Consider the following 25032-nt stretch of genomic DNA (forward strand, 5'->3'; position numbering starts at 1 on the left):
TAGACAGGGCAGAAATGCTTTTATTGATGAAGTTCGAGAAACAGGAACATTCGTGAGTTTTCAGTTTAGTTGGACTGTCTGTAATTGATTCTCCTCTGAAATGTAAGAAAGACCAGTATTAACCCCTTCCGTTCTCTATGACTTTGTTAAGCGATTTCATGTAAGAACGGACCGCCTCCGTGGTCTAGAGGAAGGTCCGGGGTTTGATCCCCGGCCGTGTCATACCAAAAGACGATAAAAGATGGTACTTGTTACCCTGTCTGGCGCTCGGCATTAAGGGTCTAAAACAAGGACAGGTCGGTTCGGTGTCAATGTACTGTATCTGAGTGGGGTATTCATGTTAAACTGGGGCATGGTATCTCAGTGAGCTAGCACTATAAATCGGCATCAGTCCGGACTAGTACAAGCAGCCACACACACACACCTGCATGCACGTCGTTATACAAGTGCAATAATCTTTGACGCGACGTTAAACCCAATTTCACCACACCTCACCTCACCTCACCTCACCTCACCTCATGTAAGAACGTCACATTTATGATCTCATTTTGCAACATATAGTCAAAATAAGAAACGCAACTCCTCAAAAACAAAAATGCATAACCAGAGTTTGGGTGTGTCAGGTAACACCTGTTGACTACACATCGGAACACTTGAGGAGTGATGACATAGTGGCAGACAGGACAACAAAGGACACGAAAAATAAATATGAAGACATTAAACAGTAAATGACAATGTCATGAGACCTCAGTATCTCCTCTGTCCACCTGATGATTGACAAAATGCGAGTTCGGATTACACGTTTGCGAGTCCATTCGGCCTGTAGAACATGTGAAATCTGTTCAAGTGTCTGTCAGACAAGGCCACGTGGATTGTGGTTCCGTAGGAATGCTGCTGTTATACGGTCTGGCATTGTCATGTTGAAGATGATTGTCATGTTAGTGAGTGAGTATGGTTTTACGCCGCTTTTAGCAATATTCCAGCAATATCACAGCAGGAGACACCAGAAATGGGCGTCACACATGGTTGTCATGTTAGTGAGTGAGTGTGGTTTTACGCCGCTTTTAGCCAAATTTCAGCTATCACGGCGGGGGACACCAGAAATTGGCTTCACACATGATTGTCATGTTAGTGAGTGAGTATGGTTTTACGCCGCTTTTAGCAATATTCCAGCAATACCACAGCAGGAGACACCAGAAATGGGCGTCACACATGATTGTCCTGTTAGTGAGTGAGTGTGGTTTTACGCCGCTTTTAGCCAAATTTCAGCAATATCACGGCGGGGGACACCAGAAATTGGCTTCACACATGATTGTCATGTTAGTGAGTGAGTATGGTATTTCGCCGCTTTTAGCAAAATTCAAGCAATATCACTGCCGGGGACACCAGAAATGGGCTTCACACATAATTGTCAAGTTAGCATCAGGATGCTTTCTGGCTTTGAAATAGGAGCGCGGAACCAATATGTTGCCTTGGCTTTCATCAGGTGTGATCTACCAGTGTAGGAGATTCCCCCACCGACCAGCTGTCCATCGCGGGATAGGTCATCTTATGTTTAACACTACAGGAATCGCAGTTGACGTCTAAACAACACTACTGACAGGCCGTCAAGCTCTGAGACAAGCCTCACGAAAACCTCCTTCTCAATCCCGGAATTGCTGCTGTTGTAGAGGATGGTGCTGTACGCGTTTGCCGCAAATGACGTAGCGGTATGAAAGTTCCTGGGTCGATCACGAAGCATACCATGTTCTTGGTACCGAAACCTATGCTCATGATGTCAATCACTGGATTGTTTGGTCAAGACTCGATTATTTACAGACCGCCGCCATATAGTTGGAATATTGCTGAGTACGGGGTTAAACACCAAAACAAATACTATCAGCAAATACTCACTTGCTTAGTCGCGATCCTGATGGACGCACACACAGTTGCCGAACAGCCTGTGACTGGTGTCTGTCACGCACTCAGTGTGACCGGAACAGTGTGGACACGTGACCTTACACACTCCATGACTTGCGCACTCGGGGAACTGGCCACATGACTCTCCCGTCGTCTGGCACCCTGCAGGGGGAACGCTACACGTACAGGACGCCACATACGCGGGTTTACATCAGTCAGTGTTAGCTAGAAGTAATGCGTCAGCCTGGTTCCCTGGGTATGATGCACTGGCGCCCAGTGTAGCGCCAGCGTAGCATACCCAGGGAACCAGGCTTGTAATGTGTTCGTAATACACTCTTCAAAAAAAGAAACGCACGGAAGATTTTTAGTAAATGTATTGTACCTAATAAAGTCGATATATTTAATTAAATATCATAGATACAAATATGAAATTTTGGATCTCAATAGTCACATGTTGTCGTTATACAAAGGCATTGAAATCTATTCATTGTCATGTCACATAAGGCCAGAAGGTTGCGCTGAACTCGTGTGACCGTCCCGGGCAGCAATCACGGCTCTGCATCTCCTCGGCACTGACTGGATAAGTGTACGAATTCTGTCCTGCGGAATTCTGCTCCATTCTGCTTGTAACGCGTTGGCCAGATGTGGGAGTGTCTGCGGCGTGTTCTGACGTTGACGTTCGAGTTCATCACCGAGGTGTTCGATTGGGTTGAGATCTGGAGATCTCGACGGCCAGGACAAACCGTTGATGTTGGCATTATGAAGGTAGTCGACAGTGACACGAGCTGTGTGCGGTGGAGCGTTGTCCTGTTGAAACAGCTCCCTCTGGCGGTCAATGATTGGAAGAAGGTGAGGTTGAAGAATTTGATTCATGTAGCGATCTGCTGTCAAATTTCCCTGAACCACAACCAAGTCAGATCTCGTGGTGTAGGATATGGCCCCTCACACCATGGCACTACCGCCACCGAATTCACTGTCGAATTCACGTACACAATGTGGGGCAAAACGCTCAATTCGGCGACGATAAACACGTTGTCTTCCATCTCGCCGGTGAAGAAGAAATCGTGATTCGTCGCTAAACCACACTCATCTCCAGTTTCTCAAATTCGAAGGCTGTAAGGTATGGCACCAACGCAAGTGTCGCTGTCGATGGATCTGTTGCAAAACAGGGATGAGTGAGTGAGTGAGTGAGTTGGGTTTAACGCCGCTTTTAACAGTATTCCAGTTATATCACGGCGTGTCAGCTTAATGTGGGAGGACAGCCCGAAGTGATGCAGGTCTCAGACGTTTACCACTTCGGTGAAACCCACGAGCACGGGTATGGTGCTGACAAACCTAGAAACATAATTGGGGCGAACCGGGATTCGAACCCACAATCATAGGTTTCTGGCGTGCCCAAGGGACCGCAACTCTGCACAGCGAATCGCGGCGCCTTAGACGACTGGGCCACCCGTGCCCCCAAAACAGGGATGATAAGCGAAGCCTCGCGAAGATGGTTCCTGACAGTCTGGTCCGATATCCTCCTCAAACCAGGGATGCGTCCAGCAGTCTCCGTAGCTGTGGCATTGTTATGGCGTAGGTGGAACAGTCGAATGTAGCGATTCTGTGCAGGGGTGGTAACTTTTGGTCGGCCGGTTCTCGGGCGGTCTGCAGTGGAATTGAACTGTGCGTATCGGTCCCAAAGGCGGCAAATGGTGCTGGGGTGGACGTTGAAGTGGCGTGCAACCGAAGACTGCGTTTCCCCTCTTTGGATACGTCCTATGGCAATGTTCCGATCGGCAGCGCTGAGTCTCGGCATTTTCAAAATTGAACAATGTTGACAATTGAATGACAACTTATTGGCTTATGCTTGCCTTTTTATAGCCACTACCACGAGTTACGAATGCCATAACTTGCACGCGCATTTTGCTTTATTGTTTTCCTCCATGGCATTTCTGAACAAGTGTGAAAACAATACCGTTTAAGACATTCAAATCGACAATCGCTGCGTTTTGACGGACCGTTTGTCGAATATCAGGCCATCAACATTTTCATATAACATATATCCAATTTATAAACCGGATTTTTTTGTGTAGTCAGGTTCAATGAACTACGTACTACCTGTGCGTTTCTTTTTTTGAAGAGTGTATATCAGTACAAAACCTGATTCGCCCCCCGTTTCCGTCATATAGGAACATATTGCAGAACTGCCACGGAAATTCAATTTTTAAAATGGCCAAGAGAAAAGTAAGAGCAACCATGAGTTACTTTTTAAAATATTTATTGTTTTTTTATCGAAGGGTTCATGCAACCAGATAGGAAAAATGCAGTCGTAAATATAATCTTCGAAAAAGGCAAGGGATACTCGGAAATAAATAAATATTTCCAAAGTTGTAATATATATATATATTCTGGTGTTATGGGGGCGGTCGGGTAGCCTAGTGGTTCAATTGTTCGCTCGTCACGCGGAAGACCCGGGTTCGATTCCCGACATGGGTACAATGTGTGAGGCCCATTTCTGGTGTCCCTCGCTGTTATATTGCTGGAATATTGCTAAAAGCGGCGTAAAACCATATTCACTCACTCACTCTGGTGTTATGACCGCCAACGATGTTGAAAGGCGATTGGGGTAAGACGGGAAATGTCAAAGTTGGCGTTCTTGGATCAGTAGTGCGTAATACCGCCACGATTTGTCAAACATTCATTACCTCGACGAGGCATACTGTGGAACAGTCTTTCTAAGTCTTTGCCAAGTTCAGCCAACGTGGTCGGCGACCTTTGACTTTGACGCACACGTCTCGCTATCGTGTGGCCATGGCCTTCTTTGGAAGGTGTGCTGCTCGATGTAAGCACTGACGATTTGTGCACTGTGAGCTCCTGAAAGGCAAAACGTCGACTCACACGCCTTGCAAACGGGACAGCAAAGGGTGTTAGTATGTTGTCCCGACAGCACTGTCCAGTGACCGTCCCTGCACTATAAGAAGTGGGGTTCGGTCAGTCACAGAGATGCCACCCCACACCATAACCGATCCACCGCCCAATCTGTCATGATTTCTCAAATTGATTTGGCCAAACACGACCACGTCTGTCAAGGAAGTACAAAATGAATCGGGACTCATCTGAAACCTTGGCGCGTGGCCAGCGACGATTACACCAGTGTCGACGTATGTTGGCAATATGTCGACTTGTAAGGGACTGCACAACACGTGGCGGACGAGCATGGAGATTAGCTTCATGTCACGATTTCTAATCGTCTGACCCGTAACTCGTACTCCAGAAGCCTGAAGAACGTTTGCAGCAGTTTGATTCGCCTTTTGAGCTTGATTTCGTAGAGCCTAGTTTCGGATCTACCGATCCCGTACTCTTGTTGTTGACCTGGGACGCCCCGAAGAGGGTCGATCCTTAACATTTTGCATGTGTTTGTACCTGTTCCATAGTCTGTTAATCACAGATTGTGACACATGGAACGTATTGGCCACTGCACGCTGACTTCTGCCAGTTTCCAGCACGCCAATACCCCGTAGACGCCCCGTGCGGACGTCAGATCGCCAGTTCATACACAAACAATGAACAAAATCAAGTAAATCACAACGGTATGCTAAGCACTATCAATAAGATTCACAGAATTAATTATTCACAGTGATTAATCGACCTTCCTTGAAAGTGTCAAAATCAGGAATGACGCCCTATGCACGTGTTTGGCGCTTTGCGTGAGGCACGTACAAATTATAGGACGTGTCTTGGTGTTAAGTATTTCAAACATAACGTTCTTGCATAGGATGTTAGTCGTCAACACTTATCTTTGTTCTAATACTTGGTATTAACATTATATTTCGTGATCCCCTACTTTTTTAAAGAGTAAATAACAGGCAGTTATAGGAATCATATTAAACCCCATTTCACCTCACCTCACCTACCACCCATACCCCACCCACATACTTACAGGCAACCTGTGCTGCCACCAGCAGACAGACAAACACAAGTAGAACTGCCTTCATGACGATCAAACAACACCTGGGAAAATCACATAAATCGGTTAAACTTGTACTGAACCCTAACGTTATCTACACATAATGTGCCATAGTTCACTGACATTTATTGGACGGCCAGATATTACACAGATAGAACTACACTGATTAAAAAAGTTCATGAACTATTTTTATATGTAAAATATGAAATTGTGTGCCGAGTCTTCACTACAAAACATATCCCCCCAAATATTCACAATGCACTGTTTTGTTCAGTTTAGTAAATCCGCTTTGCGGAAACACAACACAGTAGGCGATAGAGGGAGGGGGTACTGTCACGTGTGTGTTTGTTATTACCCCGCACTCGGTAATATTCCAGCTATATGACGGCGGCCTGTAAATAGTCGATTCTGGACCAGACAATCCAGTGACTAACATCTGAAGCATCGTTATACGCAATTTGGATACAATGACATACATCAGCCAAGACAGCCATCTTTGACCACCTGACCAGCGATGCTGACCACCTGCTGAAGACCAATTTTAACCCGGACGGATGTCCACGGATGGTGGTGGTGGTGGTGGTGGTGGCGTGTGTGTGTGTGTGTGTGTGTGTGTGTGTGTGTGTGGGTGTGTGTGGGTGTGTGTGGGTGGTGGGGTTGAGGTGTGTGGATGTGTGTGTGGGTGGTGTGGGTGTGGCGGTGGTGGTGGTGGTGTGGGTGTGTGGTGGGGATGGTGGGGTCGTGTGTGTGGGGGTGGTGTGGGGTTGTGGGTGTGTGTGTGTGTGTGTGGGGGGGGGGGGTGATGATGTGTGAATAGTGATAACGGGTAAGTGAGTGAGTATGGTTTTACGCCGCTTTTAGTGGGCTCCACACACAGTGTACCCACATCGAACCCGGGTCTTCGGCGTGACGAGCAAACGCTTTAACCACTGGGCTACCCCAACGCCCCAAATAATAATAATAATAATGGTGGTGGTGGGTGGTGTATAACTAAACTTAATACCACACATCAGGTAGTGGTGTTGGGTCAAAAATGGAAAGCAGAAACAACTCATTCACATGCACCTATCCCAGCCAGTCGTTATCAGACATCTCACACCAACTCTCCATGTGTTGTTTTCTCAACATATAGTTGATTTACTTCTGTATATATATATATAACTATCTATGCAGCGGGTGTGCCGTCTCATTGGACTACGTGTGTGTGGTGTAGATAAGCGATAACGATTCTCATGAAGTCCAAGCTACTAGACCATTGTGAATCTAATAGTGTCAGTGTGTAGAAAGACTACTTCGAACAATCGAAAGATTTGAGTAATCTCTCCGACTTAAGCCACATTTGGTTGATATCAGATGTCTCTATGATTTGTATAACGACCTATACATGCGTCAGTTTTACTTTACTTGTCAAAATGTACGTCCAGACTGGTTCAGAATCGACTTCAAGCCTTCATCCGGGCACCACGTCACTATGTCAATAACCGGAAGCTTCCTGTACATCAACAGATCCATCCTATTCCAGCTATATGACGGCGGTCTGTAAATAATCGAGTCTGGACCAGACAATCCAGTGATTGATATCATGAGCATCGATCCATGCAGTTGGGATACGATGACATGCATCAACCAAGTCAGCGAGCCTGACCACCCGATCCCATTAGTCGCCTCTTACGACAAGCACAGTCGCCTTCTACGGCAAACATTGGTTGCTGAAGACCTATTCTACCCCGGATCTTCACGGGTCCCGACATGTATATAGTAATAATAAAAGATGGTTGGTCTAGAGAGTATGCAAGAGAAACCGACATGTATTCATGGCAAGCAGTATTATTTATAGAGAGAGTCTCTGTATACTGATATTGAAAGATGGTTACCGTCGAACACCTAGAGAACATGCCAAAGACATGACAATGTTGGAGATTGGTGACCGGGGTAGAATAGATCTTCAGCAACCAATGCTTGCCATAAGAGGCGACTGTGCTTGTCGTAAGGTGCGACTAACGGGATCGGGTGGTCAGGCTCGCTGACTTGGTGGATGCATGCCATCGATCCCAATTGCGTGGATCGATGCTCATGATGTCAATGACTGGATTGCCTGGTCAAGACTCGATTATTTACAGACCGCCGTCATATAGCTGGAATATTGCAGGGTGCGGATATAAACAACAAATAAACCAACAAACTATATGTCGGTGTCTATTGCATACTCTTTAGAAGATCAACCGTCTGCAATACCTCGATTAATATCGCAGTGAAGTATCAACCTGTCAAAGCCAGGTATTTCATTAATTGTATGTATACTGTGATATCAAGTCGCGTTTAACACCATTGGTAACTTTTTGATCGGATTTTAACCCATTGTACTTGTATTGTGTAAAACTAACCAAATATATACTGTGCAGCAAAAGAACTAAAATTCTCAGTTTATTTTATCATATACTCTGCAAAAAAGAAACGCAAAAGTGAATTTATATTTTATATATCATTTAAATAATCAACAGTTGGTAATCGATTGTTCAAAATTGGCTCACATCATTGTCATTGACCTTGGCTCCATGTGGAACACATGGAACAGTAGATTTCCAAGGTAAAGGTCTTCTGTTTTCAATATCTGGTATAGCCACCATTCAAGTCCTAACCTGACTGGCATCGTCGTCCAATGGAAGGAATCAGATCCCGAATTGTGGCCTTGGGAATGTTCTCCCACTCTGCCTGCAGTGCTTGTGCAAACTGTTGTTGCTGACGTGCTCGCAGGCGTTGACCCAGTGCATCCTATAAATGTTCGATTGGGTTTAAGTCTGGAGACCTGAAGGGTTATAGCAGGACCTGGATGTTGTGATTCCTGAAAATGCTGTTGTCAGTCTTGCCGTGTAAGGTCGAGCGTTGTCTTGTTGGAAAACGACGTTCGCTTGTTACATAATGGGAAGGATGTGTGGCCGAAGAATCTCATCCGTGTAACGTTGTGCCGTTAAAGTCCCAAGAACTTGCACAAAGTCTGTTCTACCAGTGTAGGCGATGTCTGCCCACATCATCACACTACCACCACCAAATCTGTCCACTTCCCGGTTTTCAGTTTCGTGCATAACGTTCCACGCTATGAACACTACGTCTACCATCCGCATGGAGACGCATAAAACGTGACTCGTCACTGAACCAAGCTTGTCTCCATCGCAGTTGTGGCCATACTCTGTGACCTTGAAACCGTCGCAGCCGATGATGCAGATCCGTCAAAATGACCCCTTTAACTGGTCATTTCGCGCGAATACATTCAGCACGTAAAGCACGTTCCTCAATGTCCGGGCTGATATCCCAGTACCTTATTCTTTCCACGCATATCAATCCCAATCCATGCAGAAATGACCATTCATTTTTGGTATTAACTTTGTGTGCATGTCTCTGTCAGATATTTACGATTTTACTACTTATGCGTGTGTGTGTTTTTTTGCAGAGTAAATGTTTGATTTTCAGTTGAAAATGTGTTAAGTTAGCGATATTATATCCCAAAAAGTGAATTGTTCTGGCGCTTAGTCAGCATTCAAAGTGAGTGAGTTAACATCGCATCGGCATTATTTCAGCCATATAGCGACTGAAGTAAGACGAGTTCTATGGATGAACAACTTCTTTATTACAATTAGTGCGACGTTTCGGTGTAGATCCTAACACCTTTATCAAGCAAGTGATAAATAGTGCTAAACAATATAGGTATATATACTTATTAACATCAGAGTTTATACAGTAAATTGATTGATAGACACAGAGAGCTGATTAAGATAATTGGAAGCCAGTGGATGACTAATGGACACAGAGTCAGCAAGCAGACTGATAGAGATGATGGAAGCCAGTGGATTAATTGGATGGACATAGGGATTTAGCAATTAGGTGATGGTAAGCAGGCGGGATGTAATAGCGACTCTTCATGGTTATATTTTTTTACTTTAAAAAACCAGAAAAGATTTTTTCGCACAAAACGCAACCGCTGATAGGTACTTTATACATCTTATCTGTGAAGGTAAATAAATTCGCTTTTTGTGGCACAAATTTATAACATTTTATACATGGTAGGGGTCACGTGGTTGCAAATTCATTTCTTATCTCAGTTTTCATTGAACCAATTTAGTTTTGAAACAGCATTAATAAGCAACAGACTGCTTTTTACAAACTATTGCAGGAATGCGTGATGGTTATATAGACATAATCCAATTTAACAATTACATAAGAAACAAAATCGGTATACTTTCTTTTCCCCCTCAGTTTTCTAAGGCTCGACAAAAGAGTGAGTGAGTGAGTTTGGTTTTACGCCGCTTTTAGCAATATTCCAGCAATATCACGGCGGGGGACACCAGAAATGGGCTTCACACTCGGGAAAAAGAAATAAAACCTTATTTTTAAATATTATTATTGTGATAAAGATTATGAAAAAAAATAATTGTTTGTTGTTTTACGTGGTGGTTAACACTAAAGTGTTTGTTTGTTGCCAAGTGCCGCACTGCGCAATGCTCCAGCCACATGACGGCGGCCTGTAAACAGTTGAGTCAAACAATCAGGTGATTGCTAAAATGAGCAATGGCCGACACCATCGGACGCCACGCTATCAACCAAGTCCCGACAAATTAAAGAAAACGCCTGTACGCGCTTCCTATAACGGCGACCAATATATAACTGTGTCTGGGACAGGAAGTCGTGTGGGATATTAGCATCTGCAAAAAGAAAAGAACGAAATATTTCAATCTTCAAAAACATTGACGTAATTTGTTACAAGTCGACCTAGAATTAAAACAAATAATTCCTGTTTGAGTGACCTTTTAAAGCTTATCCCTTCCATCGAGAGATAATTTCAGTTGAATGTTACCTTCAAACTCTTATCCAAGGATATTCTAAGGTCAGTTGAAAAACATGTGGAGCTAATTGGAGGTGCTGGGATCGGCTGACTTCCTTAGATAACACGACACTACGAAAACTTAATGGTGCCACTTTGTATATATCTCGTTACTGCGATTATATTTTCGTAATTTCGATTATTTTCTCGTTCGTTATTTCAAGTATATTTCAAAAACTCGAAATTTCAATTATTTTGTCACTGCTTCGATTATTTTCTCGTTATTTCGATTTTTTTTTGCTATTTCAATTATTTAAAAAAAATTTTAAGTATTTTCTCATTACTCGTTTTTACTCAAATTTTTTCTCAACTCGAAAAATAATTGAAATAACGAGAAAATAATCAAAGTAACCAGAAAAAATACAATTTCGAGAAAATAATTGAAGTGAAAAATTTCGAGTTTTTGAAATAAATTTGAAAGCAAGAAAATATAATCGAAATCACGATCAAAAGAACTCGAAGCAACGAGAAAATAATTCAATCACGAACAAACAAACGAAATAACGAGAAAAAACTGTAAGTAAAGTAAAGAGAAAGAGCTCGAAATTTCGAGTTTTTGAGATAAACTTGAAATAAAGAGAAAATAGTCAAAGTAACGAGAGAAAAAATTCTAATTTCGAGATAATATCCGAAGTAACAAGACAAAAGTCGAAATTTTGATCTTTTGAAATAACTTGTAATAACGAGAAAACAATCGAAGTAACGAGAATAAAAAACATTATTTCGAAAACATAATGAAATGACGAAATAAAAAAAAGAAATTTCGAGTTTCTGAAGTGAACTTTAAAGCACGAGAAAATAATCAAAACTACGAGAAAATAAAATCAAAGTAACGATAAAAAAACACCTCAAAGCAACGAGAAAATAATCAATATAACGAGAAAATATTCGATATTACGAGAAAAAAAAATTCCAAATTCGAGGTTTTGAGATGAACTTGAAATAACAAGAAAAAATTCGTTATTTCGAGAAAATAATACAATAACGAGAATATAATCGCAGTAACGAGAAAAAACACGAAGACAAGAGAAAGAACTCGAATTTGAAGAAAATAATTGAAATAACCACAATTTCGATTTTTTTTTTTTAATGCAACCAGGTTGGCACCATCAGGCTTTCGTACGCTACAGCCCTATAAAAGGTGTCTCCGCGGGGTCACAGCATTACAGATTCAACATGAAGGCTATCTTTTTCCTCGCTCTGGCGTCCCTCTTTGTCCTTGGTGCCGTTGGTGAGCCCGTGTCTCCTTCTATTTAGACAACAATAAGATATTTATGTATTTATGGAAATCTTCGACCCAAGTTGATTTTCTTAGGACATTGTCTCTTTAAATTTAAATAACATCTTCCGATTTCAATTATTTGAGCCGTTGTTTTATATCGTTCATCATCCGAAAAGAAAGTGTAGTCCATTTGCACGTTTTAATACCAAAGTTTTCTGTAAATAATCAAGTATGATGTATTCAGTTGAAAAAGAGGAGACCTTATCCCAACTTGTCCTTTGCTTAGCAGGATTGTTGAGCATGCTCCAGAACAGTCAAAGTTGAGTTATTTGTCTTTGAAAGCATGCGAACAAGGGATCTTATGGTTTACGAACGAATGTTTCCGTATGCTTAAGTTTGTTGCACATTGAAATAGAAAATATTATCGGCCACGACAGGTACAGTTGACTGAGCTGGGACAGGTGGAGTTTTGATCAGTTGTGTGCCTCCTGACGTTGGTGTTATATGAGCTTTCTACATGACTGTTATCGGTTTCAGAAGCCCAGACTGGGTGTGGCCCCATCACAGTGTGTGTCGAGGACAGGATCTGCTCTCTCGAGTGTCCCGGATGTAATGGCACACCACATTGCGCACACACCGGCTTCCTCGGCCACTGCGAGTGTAACACCAGCTAGGGCCTCTAGCCTGGGTAGGTGTCCGACTGACTTCTCAGATAAAACACCCCCTACACCTGTCTCAGACAAAACACCCCCTACACCTGTCTCAGACAAAACACTCGACACAGGTGTGTCAGACAAAACACTCCCTACAGCTGTCTCAGACAAAACACTCTCTTAAGCTGTCTCAGACAAAACAGTCTGTGTATCGTCACACCATCAGACTAGAACTATGTATCGTCACACCATCAGACTAGAACAATGTATCGTCACACCATCAGACTAGAACTATATATCGTCACACCATCAGAGTAGATCTATGTATCGTCACACCATCAGACTAGAACTATGTTTCGTCATACCATCAGACTAGAACTATGTATCGTCACACCATCAGACTAGAACTATGTATCGTCACACCATCAGACTAGAACTATGTATCGTCACACCATCAGACTAGAACTATGTATCGTCACACCATCAGACTAGAACTATTTATTGTCATGCCATCAGACTAGAATGTTGTACCATCAGGCAAGAGTTTTGTATCGTCAAGCTATCGCGCTTAAGTTGTCATAAACTGTTCTCTATTTTCAGGTACGTTTTCTCTGATGGTGCCGGCAGACAAAGTGAATATTTGATGTACGAATGTACACAGAATAAATCCATGTCTCTGATGCAAATATGTGTAGTGTTGCTTCTGTGACAATTTTTATCAGGGCGACACGTTCAGTGCACCTAATGTCTTAATGGTTAATAGTGCACGTGCATCAAGTATAGGTGGGTTACACATGCAGTAAATCACGTACAGATGGGTGACACGTGCAGTGCACCAAGTACAAATGTGTTACACGTGCAGTGCACCAATTGTAGGTTGGTTACACGTGCAGTGCATCAAGTATAGATGGGTGACACGTGCAGTGCACTGCGAATAGTTTGGTTTCCCTTGTAGTTCACTAAGTTCAGATGGGTTTCATGTGCAGTGCACTAAGTTCAGATGGGTTTCATGTGCAGTGCACTTAGTTCAGATGAGTTACACGTGCAGTACATCAGGTACAGATGGGTTTCAGGTGCAGTACATCAAATACAGATGGGTTACACGTGCAGTGCAGTGAGTGTAGGTATCTTTCACTTGAAGAACAACAAGTTGATTGGGTTTCATGTGCAGTGCACTAAGTTCAGATGGGTTACACGTACAGTGCACCAAGTACAGATGAGTTACACATGCATTGCATCAAGTACAGATTTGTTACACGTTCAGTGCACTAATTGTAGATAGGTTACACGTGCAGTGCACAAAGTACAAATGAGTTGCACGGGCAGTGCATCAAGTACACATGGGTTACACTGCAATGCACTGATTGTAGATGGGTTACACGTGCACGTGCATCAAGTACAGATGGGTTACACGTGCACGAGCGTCAAGTACAGATTTCTAACACTTGCAGTGCACTAAGTGTAGGTGGGTTGCACGTGCACGTGCATCAAGTACAGATGGGTTACACGTGCACGTACATCAAGTACAAATAGGTCACACGTGCAGTGCACTGAGTGTAGGTGGGTTACACGTGCACGTGCATCAAGTACAGATCGGTTTCACGGGCAGTGCATTGAATGTAGGTGGGTTACACACGTAGTGCACCATGTGTAGTCTCAATATCTGCCGAAAAATGCAAAACAGTGATGAAAATAATATGAATGTTTCCCTGAAAATCAATATGACACCAGGTGTTCGCAAAAAGGGTTAGCGTGTCCAGTTGTACCGCACTCAGCAATACTCCAGCCACACGACGGCGGCCTGTAAACAACTGAATCTCAACCAGACAATCCAGTGCATGTCGGAGTACGCCGCCACGCTCCCAATCAAGTCACCGAGTCCGAACACCTGGGTACCGTTGTTCAAAACATCCTTAGCACTACGACTGTCGTAATTCTATGTTAAGGTACGGGAGCTACGATCACCTAAGCGCTGAGATTGCTTTGTACAAGGACACCCCGGTAAACTGAATAAGCGCCTGTGAGTAAGCGCTACACATCATGGCGACCTGTACATGATTGTGTCTGGGACAGGAAGTCACGTGGGACATTAGCATCTGCAAAAAGAAAAGAACGAAATATTTCAATCCTCGAAAACATTGATGTTGTAATTTGTAGAAAGTCGATTTGAATTTAAAACAAATAATTCATCTTTGTGTGGCCTTTAATCGTTAAATGCTAATCTCTTCCATCGAGAGATCATGTCGGTGAATGTTACCTTCAAAGAAGTTTTTCTAAGATACTACAGTTAAAAATTGCAGAGTACGCAATTTAGACTTATGTGTTAATTGGACGACCTGGGATAGGCTGACTTACTGAGATACCACGCTGCAACCATATAAAGGTGTCTCCGTGGGATCTGCACAGCACTGCAGATTTCGACATGAAGGCTATCTTTTTCCTCGCTCTGGCGTCCCTCTTTGTCCTTGGTGCCGTTGGTGAGTCCGTGTCTCCTTTTATTTAGACAATAAGAGATTTATGTATCTATGCTCGTTTAATTTGTTTTCTGCAGTTGTTGTATACATTGTTCATATGTACTGATACAATGTATAACAATGACGAATACCTTATTCTATAGTACTTATGGGATGGCTACAGACAGCCAATATGTAACAACGGTATTTGAAAGGCTAACCCATCATACAAGATGTTATAAGGGTCTTTTTACGATTTGAATTATTGAAATAATGAGCAAATGTTTGGAATCAGAATTTGTTATGAGGTGAGAGGAAATGGGTTTTAACGTCGCGTCAAAGATTATTACACGTCTGTAGTAGGGGCCTGAAGTTAGCAGCGGGTTCGTTATTCGTTATTCGTTTTTCGAATAACGAAAAACAAACCAGCACTGGGTTCGTTATTCAAAGGCTGTATATTAAACTACAGAAATGTGGTCAAATACACTGAAACTCATTTAATATATGACAGCAGGTTCGTCTTACATCATCATCAAAAAGCTGTTTAGTTATTCAGTACTTTTGAATAACGAAAAATTAAACTGCAGCATTTTAGTTTTCAGTTCATATCCAACAAATTGACGAATGTGAGGTAGTCTTATTTCTGTTCAAGCAGTTTTTAGTTACTAAGTGCTGTCCACCAACTGGAATCTAAACAGCACCACTCATCTTTTGTCAAAAACACTATTCAGTCGGATTCTTTCCGGCAGTTTATGGATGAATAATAACGAACTAAAAGGGGATAGATCAAACTGTATTCAATTTGTTTGTAGGAAAGGGTTATAATACCACTTACACTCTTGTATGATAATTTTCATTACAGTTAAATGTAGTGTGTTACCCAGACAGTATTTTCTATAAAATGTCTTTCGTAAGATTGCAGTTATGTTCATTCTATAGTTAAATTTGTTATAAAGTTATATACGTCACAATGCAAAACTGATCTATCTGACTGCTATAATACTTAATAGCAATGTATCTAAACAGACAATGTACAGTTATGTTTACTGAAGTCTTGAACTCTACTGAACAATAATCTAAGTTTACTGCACTATGCAAATAATTGTCTAGAACTGTGCAAACAAACGTGAGGTTAACGTGTCACCTATATGATGAATACAATCATGGGATCCATTCCAGGTCGTAGTCAACGATCAAAGTTACAAACCCAAACAAATCTAATGTCATAGTATCAGACATTCGGAGAGTAGTAAGACATCTTACTGCAGTTGTGTGATATGTCATCACCATTTACTGACCAGTCATGTAATAATGAAAACATAGATACATTGTAAGACTCTGTTCTATAGTGGGTGATGATGGACACTGACCAGAAGCGGTTTTTTTCTGTGGGAACGGATATAGGTGGTGTGGTTGCAGATACAGTGGCAGGGTCTACGTGCAGAGGCCACACTCATTATACAATTAGATTTTCCTATATTTGTTAATTTGACCTTAAATACAGTCAATATTTAATCAGGGCTACTTCTGCAAAGGGTTTCCCACAATTTAAGTCTTTATTGTAAATACGTTCATAAATAAAAACAATAGCAGATTCTTTATTCCATTTATTTATATGTTTTCTTGGACATGAACTGAATAACGAACCCGGTGCTGGTTAGTTTTCCTTATTCAAAAGTATTGAATAGCTTAACAGTTGTTGGGAGATTGACCATAGACTATCTTATATTTAATAGAATTGTTGGACATAAACTAAATAACGAACCCGGTATTTGAACACACTACTGTAGTTGTTTAATATACAGCCTTTGAATAACGAACCCGGTGCTGGCTTGTTTTTCGTTATTCGAAAAACGATTAACGAACCCACTGGAAATACGGTATCTTATACAATGTATTTGTTATACCAAGTCTGAATAACGAACCCGGTGCTGGTTTGTTTTTCGTTATTCAAAAGTACTGAATAACTAAACAGCTTTTGAATGATGATGTAAGACGAACCTGCTGTCATATATTAAATGAGTTTCAGTGTATTTGACCACATTACTGTAGTTTAATATACAGCCTTTGAATAACGAACCCGGTGCTGGCTTGTTTTTCGTTATTCGAAAAACGAATAACGAATAACGAATCCGCTGCTAACTTCAGGCCCCTTCTGTAGTGACGTAGTGCCATGAAAAGTTACCCCAGAGATATATATGTTATAAGGATTATACATTTTTGTATTTAACACTTGCATGTCATGGACACCAAGAAGAGACTGAAACGGCTCGACTAGGTTGATTTAAGAGGCTTTTAGGAATCGTTTTTTTATAGTATTTGAACATGGAAATCTTTGACCCTAGGTGATTTTCTGAAGATTTTTTCTCTTTAAAATTTAAATAACATCGGCCGTTTTCAATTATTTTTGCCATTCTTTTATATTGTTTATCATCCCAGAAGAAAGTATAGTCCATTTGTACGTTTTAGTACCACTATTTCAAAGATTTCTGTAAATAATCAAGTATGACGTTTTCAGTTGAAAAAGAGGAGACCTTATCCCTACTTGTCCTTTGCTTAGCAGGATTGTTGAGCATGCTCCAGAACAGTCAAAGTTGAGTTATTTGTCTTTGAAAGCATGCGAACAAGGGATCTTATGGTTTACGAACGAATGTTTCCGTATGATTTAATTAGTTTCATATTGAAATAGCAACATTATCTGGTACAAAAGGGACAGTAGGTAGACGGTGCTGGGATCCGTGGAGGTTTGATCAGTTGTGTGTCTTCTTACGTTGGTGTTAAATGAGCTCCCTTCCGGTTTCAGAAGCCCAGACTGGGTGTGGCATCATTAACGTATGTGTCGAGGACAGGGTCTGCGCCCTTGAGTGCCCCGGATGTAATGGCACCCCACGCTGCGTCCACACAGGCCTCATCGGCCAATGCCAATGTGACAGCACCTAGGACCGCTGGGTAGCCTGGGTAGGTGTCCGACTGACTTCTCACTACAGCTGTCTCAGTCAAAACACTCACTACAGCTGTCTCAGACAAAACACTCACTACAACTGTCTCAGACAAAACACTCAACGCAGCTGTCTCAGACAAATCACTCACAACAGCTGTCTCAGACAAAACACTCCACACAGCTGTCTCAGACAAAACACTCACTACAACTGTCTCAGACAAAACACTCCACACAGCTGTCTCAGACAAAACACTCACTACAACTGTGTCAGACAAAACACTCACTACAACTGTCTCAGACAAAACACTCCACACAGCTGTCTCAGACAAAACACTCACTACAGCTGTCTCAGACAAGACACTCACTACAGCTGTCTCAGACAAAACACTCACTACAACTGTCTCAGACAAAACACTCCACACAGCTGTCTCAGACAAAACACTCCACACAGCTGTCTCAGAAAAATCACTCACAACAGCTGTCTCAGGCAAGACACTCACTACAGCTGTCTCAGACAAAACACTCACTACAACTGTCTCAGACAAAACACTCCACACAGCTGTCTCAGACAAAACACTCCACACAGCTGTCTCAGACAAAACACTCCACACAGCCGTCTCAGACAAAACACTCCACACAGCTGTCTCAGGCAAGACACTCACTACAACTGTCTCAAACAAAACACTCACAACAGCTGTCTCAAAGAAAACACTCCCACGGTGGTCACAGACAAAACACTCACGTTGTACAGTCAAACCATCAAGTTAGAACTATGTATCGTCACACCATCAGGCTGGAAGTATGTATCGTCACACCATCAGACTAGAACTATGTATCGTCACACCATCAGACTAGAACTATGTATCGTCACACCATCAGACTAGAACTATGTATCGTCACACCATCAGACTGGAACTATGTTTCGTCACACCATCAGACTAGAACTATGTATCGTCACTCCATCAGGCTAGAACTATGTATCGTCACACCATCAGACTAGAACTATGTATCGTCACACCATCAGACTAGAACTATGTATCGTCACACCATCTGACTATAACAATGTATCGTCACACCATCAGACTAGAACTATGTATCGTCACACCATCAGACTAGAACTATGTATCGTCACACCATCTCACTATAACAATGTATCGTCACACCATCAGACTGGAACTATGTTTCGTCACACCATCAGACTAGAACTATGTATCGTCACTCCATCAGGCTAGAACTATGTATCGTCACACCATCAGACTAGAATTATGTATCGTCACACCATCAGACTAGAACTATGTATCGTCACACCATCTGACTATAACAATGTATCGTCACACCATCAGACTAGAACTATGTATCGTCACACCATCAGACTAGAACTATGTATCGTCACACCATCTCACTATAACAATGTATCGTCACACCATCAGACTAGAACTATGTATCGTCACACCATCAGACTAGAACTATGTATCGTCATTCCATCAGGCTAGAACTATGTATCGTCACACCATCAGACTAGAACTATGTATCGTCACACTATCAGACTAGAACTATGTATTGTCACACCATCAGACTAGAACTATGTATCGTCACACCATCAGACTAGAACTATGTATTGTCATACCATCAGACAAGAACGTTGTACCATCAGGCAAGAGTTGTGTATCGTCAAACTACCACGCTTGAGTTGTCATAAACTGTTCTCTATTTTCAGGTATGTTTTCTCTGATGGTGCCGGCAGACAAAGTGAATATTTGATGTACGAATGTACACAGAATAAATCCACGTCTCTGATGTAAATATGTGTAGTGTTGCTTCTGTGACAATTTTCATCAGGGCGACACGTTCAGTGTACCTAGGGTCTTAATGGTTAATAGTGCCCGTGCATCAAGTGTCGATGGGTTACTCATGCAGTAAATCACGTACAGATGGGTGACACGTGCAGTGCACCAAGTACAAATGTGTGACACATGCAGTGCACCAATTGTAGGTTGGTTACCCATGCAGTAAATCACGTACAGATGGGTGACACGTGCAGTGCACTGCGAATAGTTGGGTTTCACTAGTAGTGCACCAAGTTCAGATGGGTTTCATGTGCAGTGCACTTAGTTCAGATGAGTTCCACGTGCAGTACATTAGGTACAGATGGGTTTCAGGTGCAGTACATCAAATGCAGATGGGTTACACGTGCAGTGCAGTGAGTGTAGGTATCTTTCACTTGAAGTACACCAAGTCGATTGGGTTTCATGTGCAGTGCACCAAGTTCAGATGGGTTACCCGGGCAGTGCAATGAATGTAGGTGGGTTACACACGTAGTGCACCATGTGTAGTCTCAATATCTGCCGAAAAATGCAAAACAGTGATGAAAATAATATGAATGTTTCCCTGAAAATCAATATGACACCAGGTGTTCGCAAAAAGGGTTAGCGTGTCCAGTTGTACCGCATTCAGCAATACTCCAGCCACACGACGGCGGCCTGTAAACAACTGAATCTCAACCAGACAATCCAGTGCATGTCGGAGTACGCCGCCACGCTCCCAATCAAGTCACCGAGTCCGAACACCTGGGTACCGTTGTTTAAAACATCCTTAGCACTACGACTGTCGTAATTCTATGTTAAGGTACGGGAGCTACGATCACCTAAGCGCTGAGATTGCTTTGTACAAGGACACCCCGGTAAACTGAATAAGCGCCTGTGAGTAAGCGCTACACATCATGGCGACCTGTACATGATTGTGTCTGGGACAGGAAGTCACGTGGGACATTAGCATCTGCAAAAAGAAAAGAACGAAATATTTCAATCCTCGAAAACATTGATGTTGTAATTTGTAGAAAGTCGATTTGAATTTAAAACAAATAATTCATCTTTGTGTGGCCTTTAATCGTTAAATGCTAATCTCTTCCATCGAGAGATCATGTCGGTGAATGTTACCTTCAAAGAAGTTTTTCTAAGATACTACAGTTAAAAATTGCAGAGTACGCAATTTAGACTTATGTGTTAATTGGACGACCTGGGATAGGCTGACTTACTGAGATACCACGCTGCAACCATATAAAGGTGTCTCCGTGGGATCTGCACAGCACTGCAGATTTCGACATGAAGGCTACCTTTTTCCTCGCTCTGGCGTCCCTCTTTGTCCTTGGTGCCGTTGGTGAGTCCGTGTCTCCTTCTATTTAGACAATAAGAGATTTATGTATCTATGTTCGTTTAATTTGTTTTCTGCACAGTTGTTGTATACATTGTTCATATGTACTGATACAATGTATAACAATGACGAATACCTTATTCTATAGTACTTATGGGATGGCTACAGCAAGCGAACACGTAACAACGGTATTTGAAAGGCTAACCCATCATACAAGATGTTATAAGGGTCTTTTTACGATTTGAATTATTAAAATAATGAGCAAATGTTTGGAATCAGAATTTGTTATGAGGTGAGGGGAAATGGGTTTTAACGTCGCGTCAAAGATTATTACACATCTGTAGTGACGTATTGCCATGAAAAGTTACCAGAGATATATATGTTATAAGGATTATACATTTTGGTATTTAACACTTGCATGTTATGGACACCAAGAAGAGACTGACACGGCTCGACTAGGTTGATTAAAGAGGCTTTTAGGAATATTTTTTATAGTATTTGAACATGGAAATCTTTGACCCAAGTTGATTTTCTGAAAATATTTTCTCTTTAAATTTAAATAACATTGGCCGTTTTCAATTATTTTTGCCATTCTTTTATATTGTTTATCATCCCAGAAGAAAGTAAAGTCCATTTGTACGTTTTAGTACCACTATTTCAAAGATTTCTGTAAATAATCAAGTATGACGTTTTCAGTTGAAAAAGAGGAGACCTTATCCCTACTTGTCCTTTGCTTAGCAGGATTGTTGAGCATGCTCCAGAACAGTCAAAGTTGAATTATTTGTCTTTGAAAGCATGCGAACAAGGGATCTTATGGTTTACGAACGAATGTTTCCGTATGATTTAATTAGTTTCATATTGAAATAGCAACATTATCTGGCACAACAGGGACAGTAGGTAGACGGTGCTGGGGTCCGTGGAGGTTTGATCAGTTGTGTGTCTTCTTACGTTGGTGTTAAATGAGCTCCCTACCGGTTTCAGAAGCCCAGACTGGGTGTGGCCTCATTACCGTATGTGTCGAGGACAGGGTCTGCGCCCTTGAGTGCCCCGGATGTAGTGGCACCCCACGCTGCGTCATAACAGTCCTCCTCGGCCAATGCCAATGTGACAGCACCTAGGACCGCTGGGTAGCCTGGGTAGGTGTCCGACTGACTTCTCACTACAGCTGTCTCAGGCAAGACACTCACTACAACTGTCTCAGACAAAACACTCAACACAGCTGTCTCAGACAAAACACTCACAACAGCTGTCTCAGTCAAAACACTCCACACAGCTGTCTCAGACAAAACACTCCACACAACTGTCTCAGTCAAAACACTCCACACAGCTGTCTCAGGCAAGACACTCCACACAACTGTCTCAGACAAAACACTCCACACAGCTGTCTCAGACAAAACACTCCACACAGCTGTCTCAGACAAAACACTCCACACAGCTGTCTCAGCCAAGACACTCACAACAGCTGTCTCAAAGAAAACACTCCACACAGCTGTCTCAGACAAAACACTCAACACAGCTGTCTCAGACAAAACACTCCACACAGCTGTCTCAGTCAAAACACTCACAACAGCTGTCTCAGGCAAGACACTCACTACAACTGTCTCAGACAAAACACTCCACACAGCTGTCTCAGACAAAATAGTCACTACAGCTGCCTCAGGTGAGGTGAATTGGGATTTAACGTGGCGTCCAAGATTATTGCACTTATATAGCGACGTGCATGCACGCGCGTGTGTGTGTGGCTGCTTGTACTAGTCCGGACTTATGCCGATTTATAGTGCTAGCACACTGAGATACCATGCCGCAGTTTAACATGAATACGGCTGTCTCAAAGAAAACACTCACAACAGCTGTCTCAGACAAAACACTCCACACAGCTGTCTCAAAGAAAACACTCCACACAGTTGTCTCAGACAAAACACTCACAACAGCTGTCTCAGACAAAATACTCACAACAGCTGTCTCAGACAAAACACTCCACACAGTTGTCTCAGACAAAACACTCACAACAGCTGTCTCAGACAACACACCCACAACAGCTGTCTCCAACGAAACACTCCCACGGTGGTCACAGACAAAACACTCACGTTGTACAGTCAAACCATCAAGTTAGAACTATGTATCGTCACACCATCAGGTAAGAACTGTGTATCGTCACACCATCAGGCTGGGACTATGTATCGTCACACCATCAGACTAGAACGCTGTATCGTCACACCATCAGACTTGAACTATGTATCGTCACACCATCAGACTGGAACTATGTATCGTCACACCATCAGACTAGAACTATGTATCGTCACACCATCAGATTAGAACTATGTATCGTCACACCATCAGACTAGAACTATGTATCGTCACACCATCAGACTGGAACTATGTATCGTCACACCATCAGACTAGAACTATGTATCGTCACACCATCAGATTAGAACTATGTATCATCACACCATCAGACTGGAACTATGTATCGTCACACCATCAGATTAGAACTATATATCGTCACTCCATCAGGCTAGAACTATGTATCGTCACACCATCAGACTAGAACTATGTATCGCCACACCATCAGACTAGAACTATGTATCGTCACACCATCAGACTATAACAATGTATCGTCACACCATCAGACTAGAACAATGTATCGTCACACCATCAGACTAGAACAATGTATCGTCATTCCATCAGGCTAGAACTATGTATCGTCACACCATCAGACTAGAACTATGTATCGTCACACCATCAGACTAGAACTATGTATTGTCACACCATCAGACTAGAACTATGTATCGTCACACCACCAGGCTAGAACTATTTATAGTCATACCATCAGACAAGAACGTTGTACCATCAGGCAAGAGTTGTGTATCGTCAAGCTATCGCGCTTAAGTTGTCATAAACTGTTCTCTATTTTCAGGTACGTTTTCTCTGATGGTGCCGGCAGACAAAGTGAATATTTGATGTACGAATGTACACAGAATAAATCCACGTCTCTGATGTAAATATGTGTAGTGTTGCTTCTGTGACAATTTTCATCAGGGCGACACGTTCAGTGTACCTAGGGTCTTAATGGTTAATAGTGCCCGTGCATCAAGTGTCGATGGGTTACTCATGCAGTAAATCACGTATAGATGGGTGACAAGTGCAGTGCACCAAGTACAAATGTGTTACACATGCAGTGCACCAATTGTAGGTTGGTTTCACTAGTAGTGCACCAAGTTCAGATGGGTTTCATGTGCAGTGCACTTAGTTCAGATGAGTTACACGTGCAGTACATCAGGTACAGATGGGTTTCAGGTGCAGTACATCAAATACAGATGGGTTACACGTGCAGTGCAGTGAGTGTAGGTATCTTTCACTTGAAGTACACCAAGTCGATTGGGTTTCATGTGCAGTGCACCAAGTTCAGATGGGTTACACGTACAGTGCACCAAGTACAGATGAGTTACACGTGCATTGCATCAAGTACAGATTTGTTACACGTGCAGTGCACTAATTGTAGATAGGTTACACGTGCAGCGCACAAAGCACAAATGAGTTACATGTGCAGTGCATCAAGTTCAGATGGGTTACACTGCAGTGCACTGATTGTAGGTTGGTTACACGTGCACGTGCATCAAGTACAGATGGGTTACACGTGCACGTGCATCAAGTACAGATAGGTAACACGTGCAGTGCACTGAGTGTAGGTGGGTTACACGTGCACGTGCATCAAGTACAGATGGGTTACACGAGCAGTGCACTGAATGTAGGTGGGTTACACACGTAGTGCACCATGTGTAGTCTCAATATCTGCCGAAATATGCAAAACAGTGATGAAAATAATATGAATGTATCCCTGAAAATCAATTTGACACCAGGTGTTCGCATAAAGGGTTAGTGTGTCCAG

General features: G+C 42.4%; 3 long non-coding RNA genes across 4 annotated transcripts; 2 read left to right on the plus strand and 1 right to left on the minus strand.

Moving 5' to 3' along the window:
- On the minus strand, positions 1-5934 carry LOC124128410. Its single transcript, XR_006857892.2, has 3 exons — positions 5822-5934; positions 1894-2061; positions 1-95 (listed from the first exon to the last, which is right to left on the minus strand). It is a non-coding gene; the product is annotated as an uncharacterized LOC124128410 (long non-coding RNA).
- Positions 5935-11837: 5903 nt separating this feature from the next.
- Positions 11838-13285, plus strand: LOC124128409. Its single transcript, XR_006860149.2, has 3 exons — positions 11838-11955; positions 12484-12634; positions 13200-13285. It is a non-coding gene; the product is annotated as an uncharacterized LOC124128409 (long non-coding RNA).
- Positions 13286-14921: 1636 nt separating this feature from the next.
- On the plus strand, positions 14922-24142 carry LOC124128412. 2 transcript variants are annotated; one of them, XR_007217776.1, is made up of 3 exons: positions 14922-15076; positions 17856-18010; positions 24061-24142. It is a non-coding gene; the product is annotated as an uncharacterized LOC124128412 (long non-coding RNA). The 2 variants fall into 2 exon arrangements; XR_007217777.1 differs by lacking the exon at positions 24061-24142 and adding an exon at positions 19711-19796.
- The last annotated feature ends 890 nt before the right edge of the window (positions 24143-25032 follow it).

The sequence above is a fragment of the Haliotis rufescens genome, unplaced genomic scaffold (assembly GCF_023055435.1).
Source record: "Haliotis rufescens isolate VD_foot unplaced genomic scaffold, xgHalRufe1.0.p SCAF_31, whole genome shotgun sequence".
Taxonomy (NCBI): Eukaryota; Metazoa; Mollusca; class Gastropoda; order Lepetellida; family Haliotidae; genus Haliotis; species Haliotis rufescens.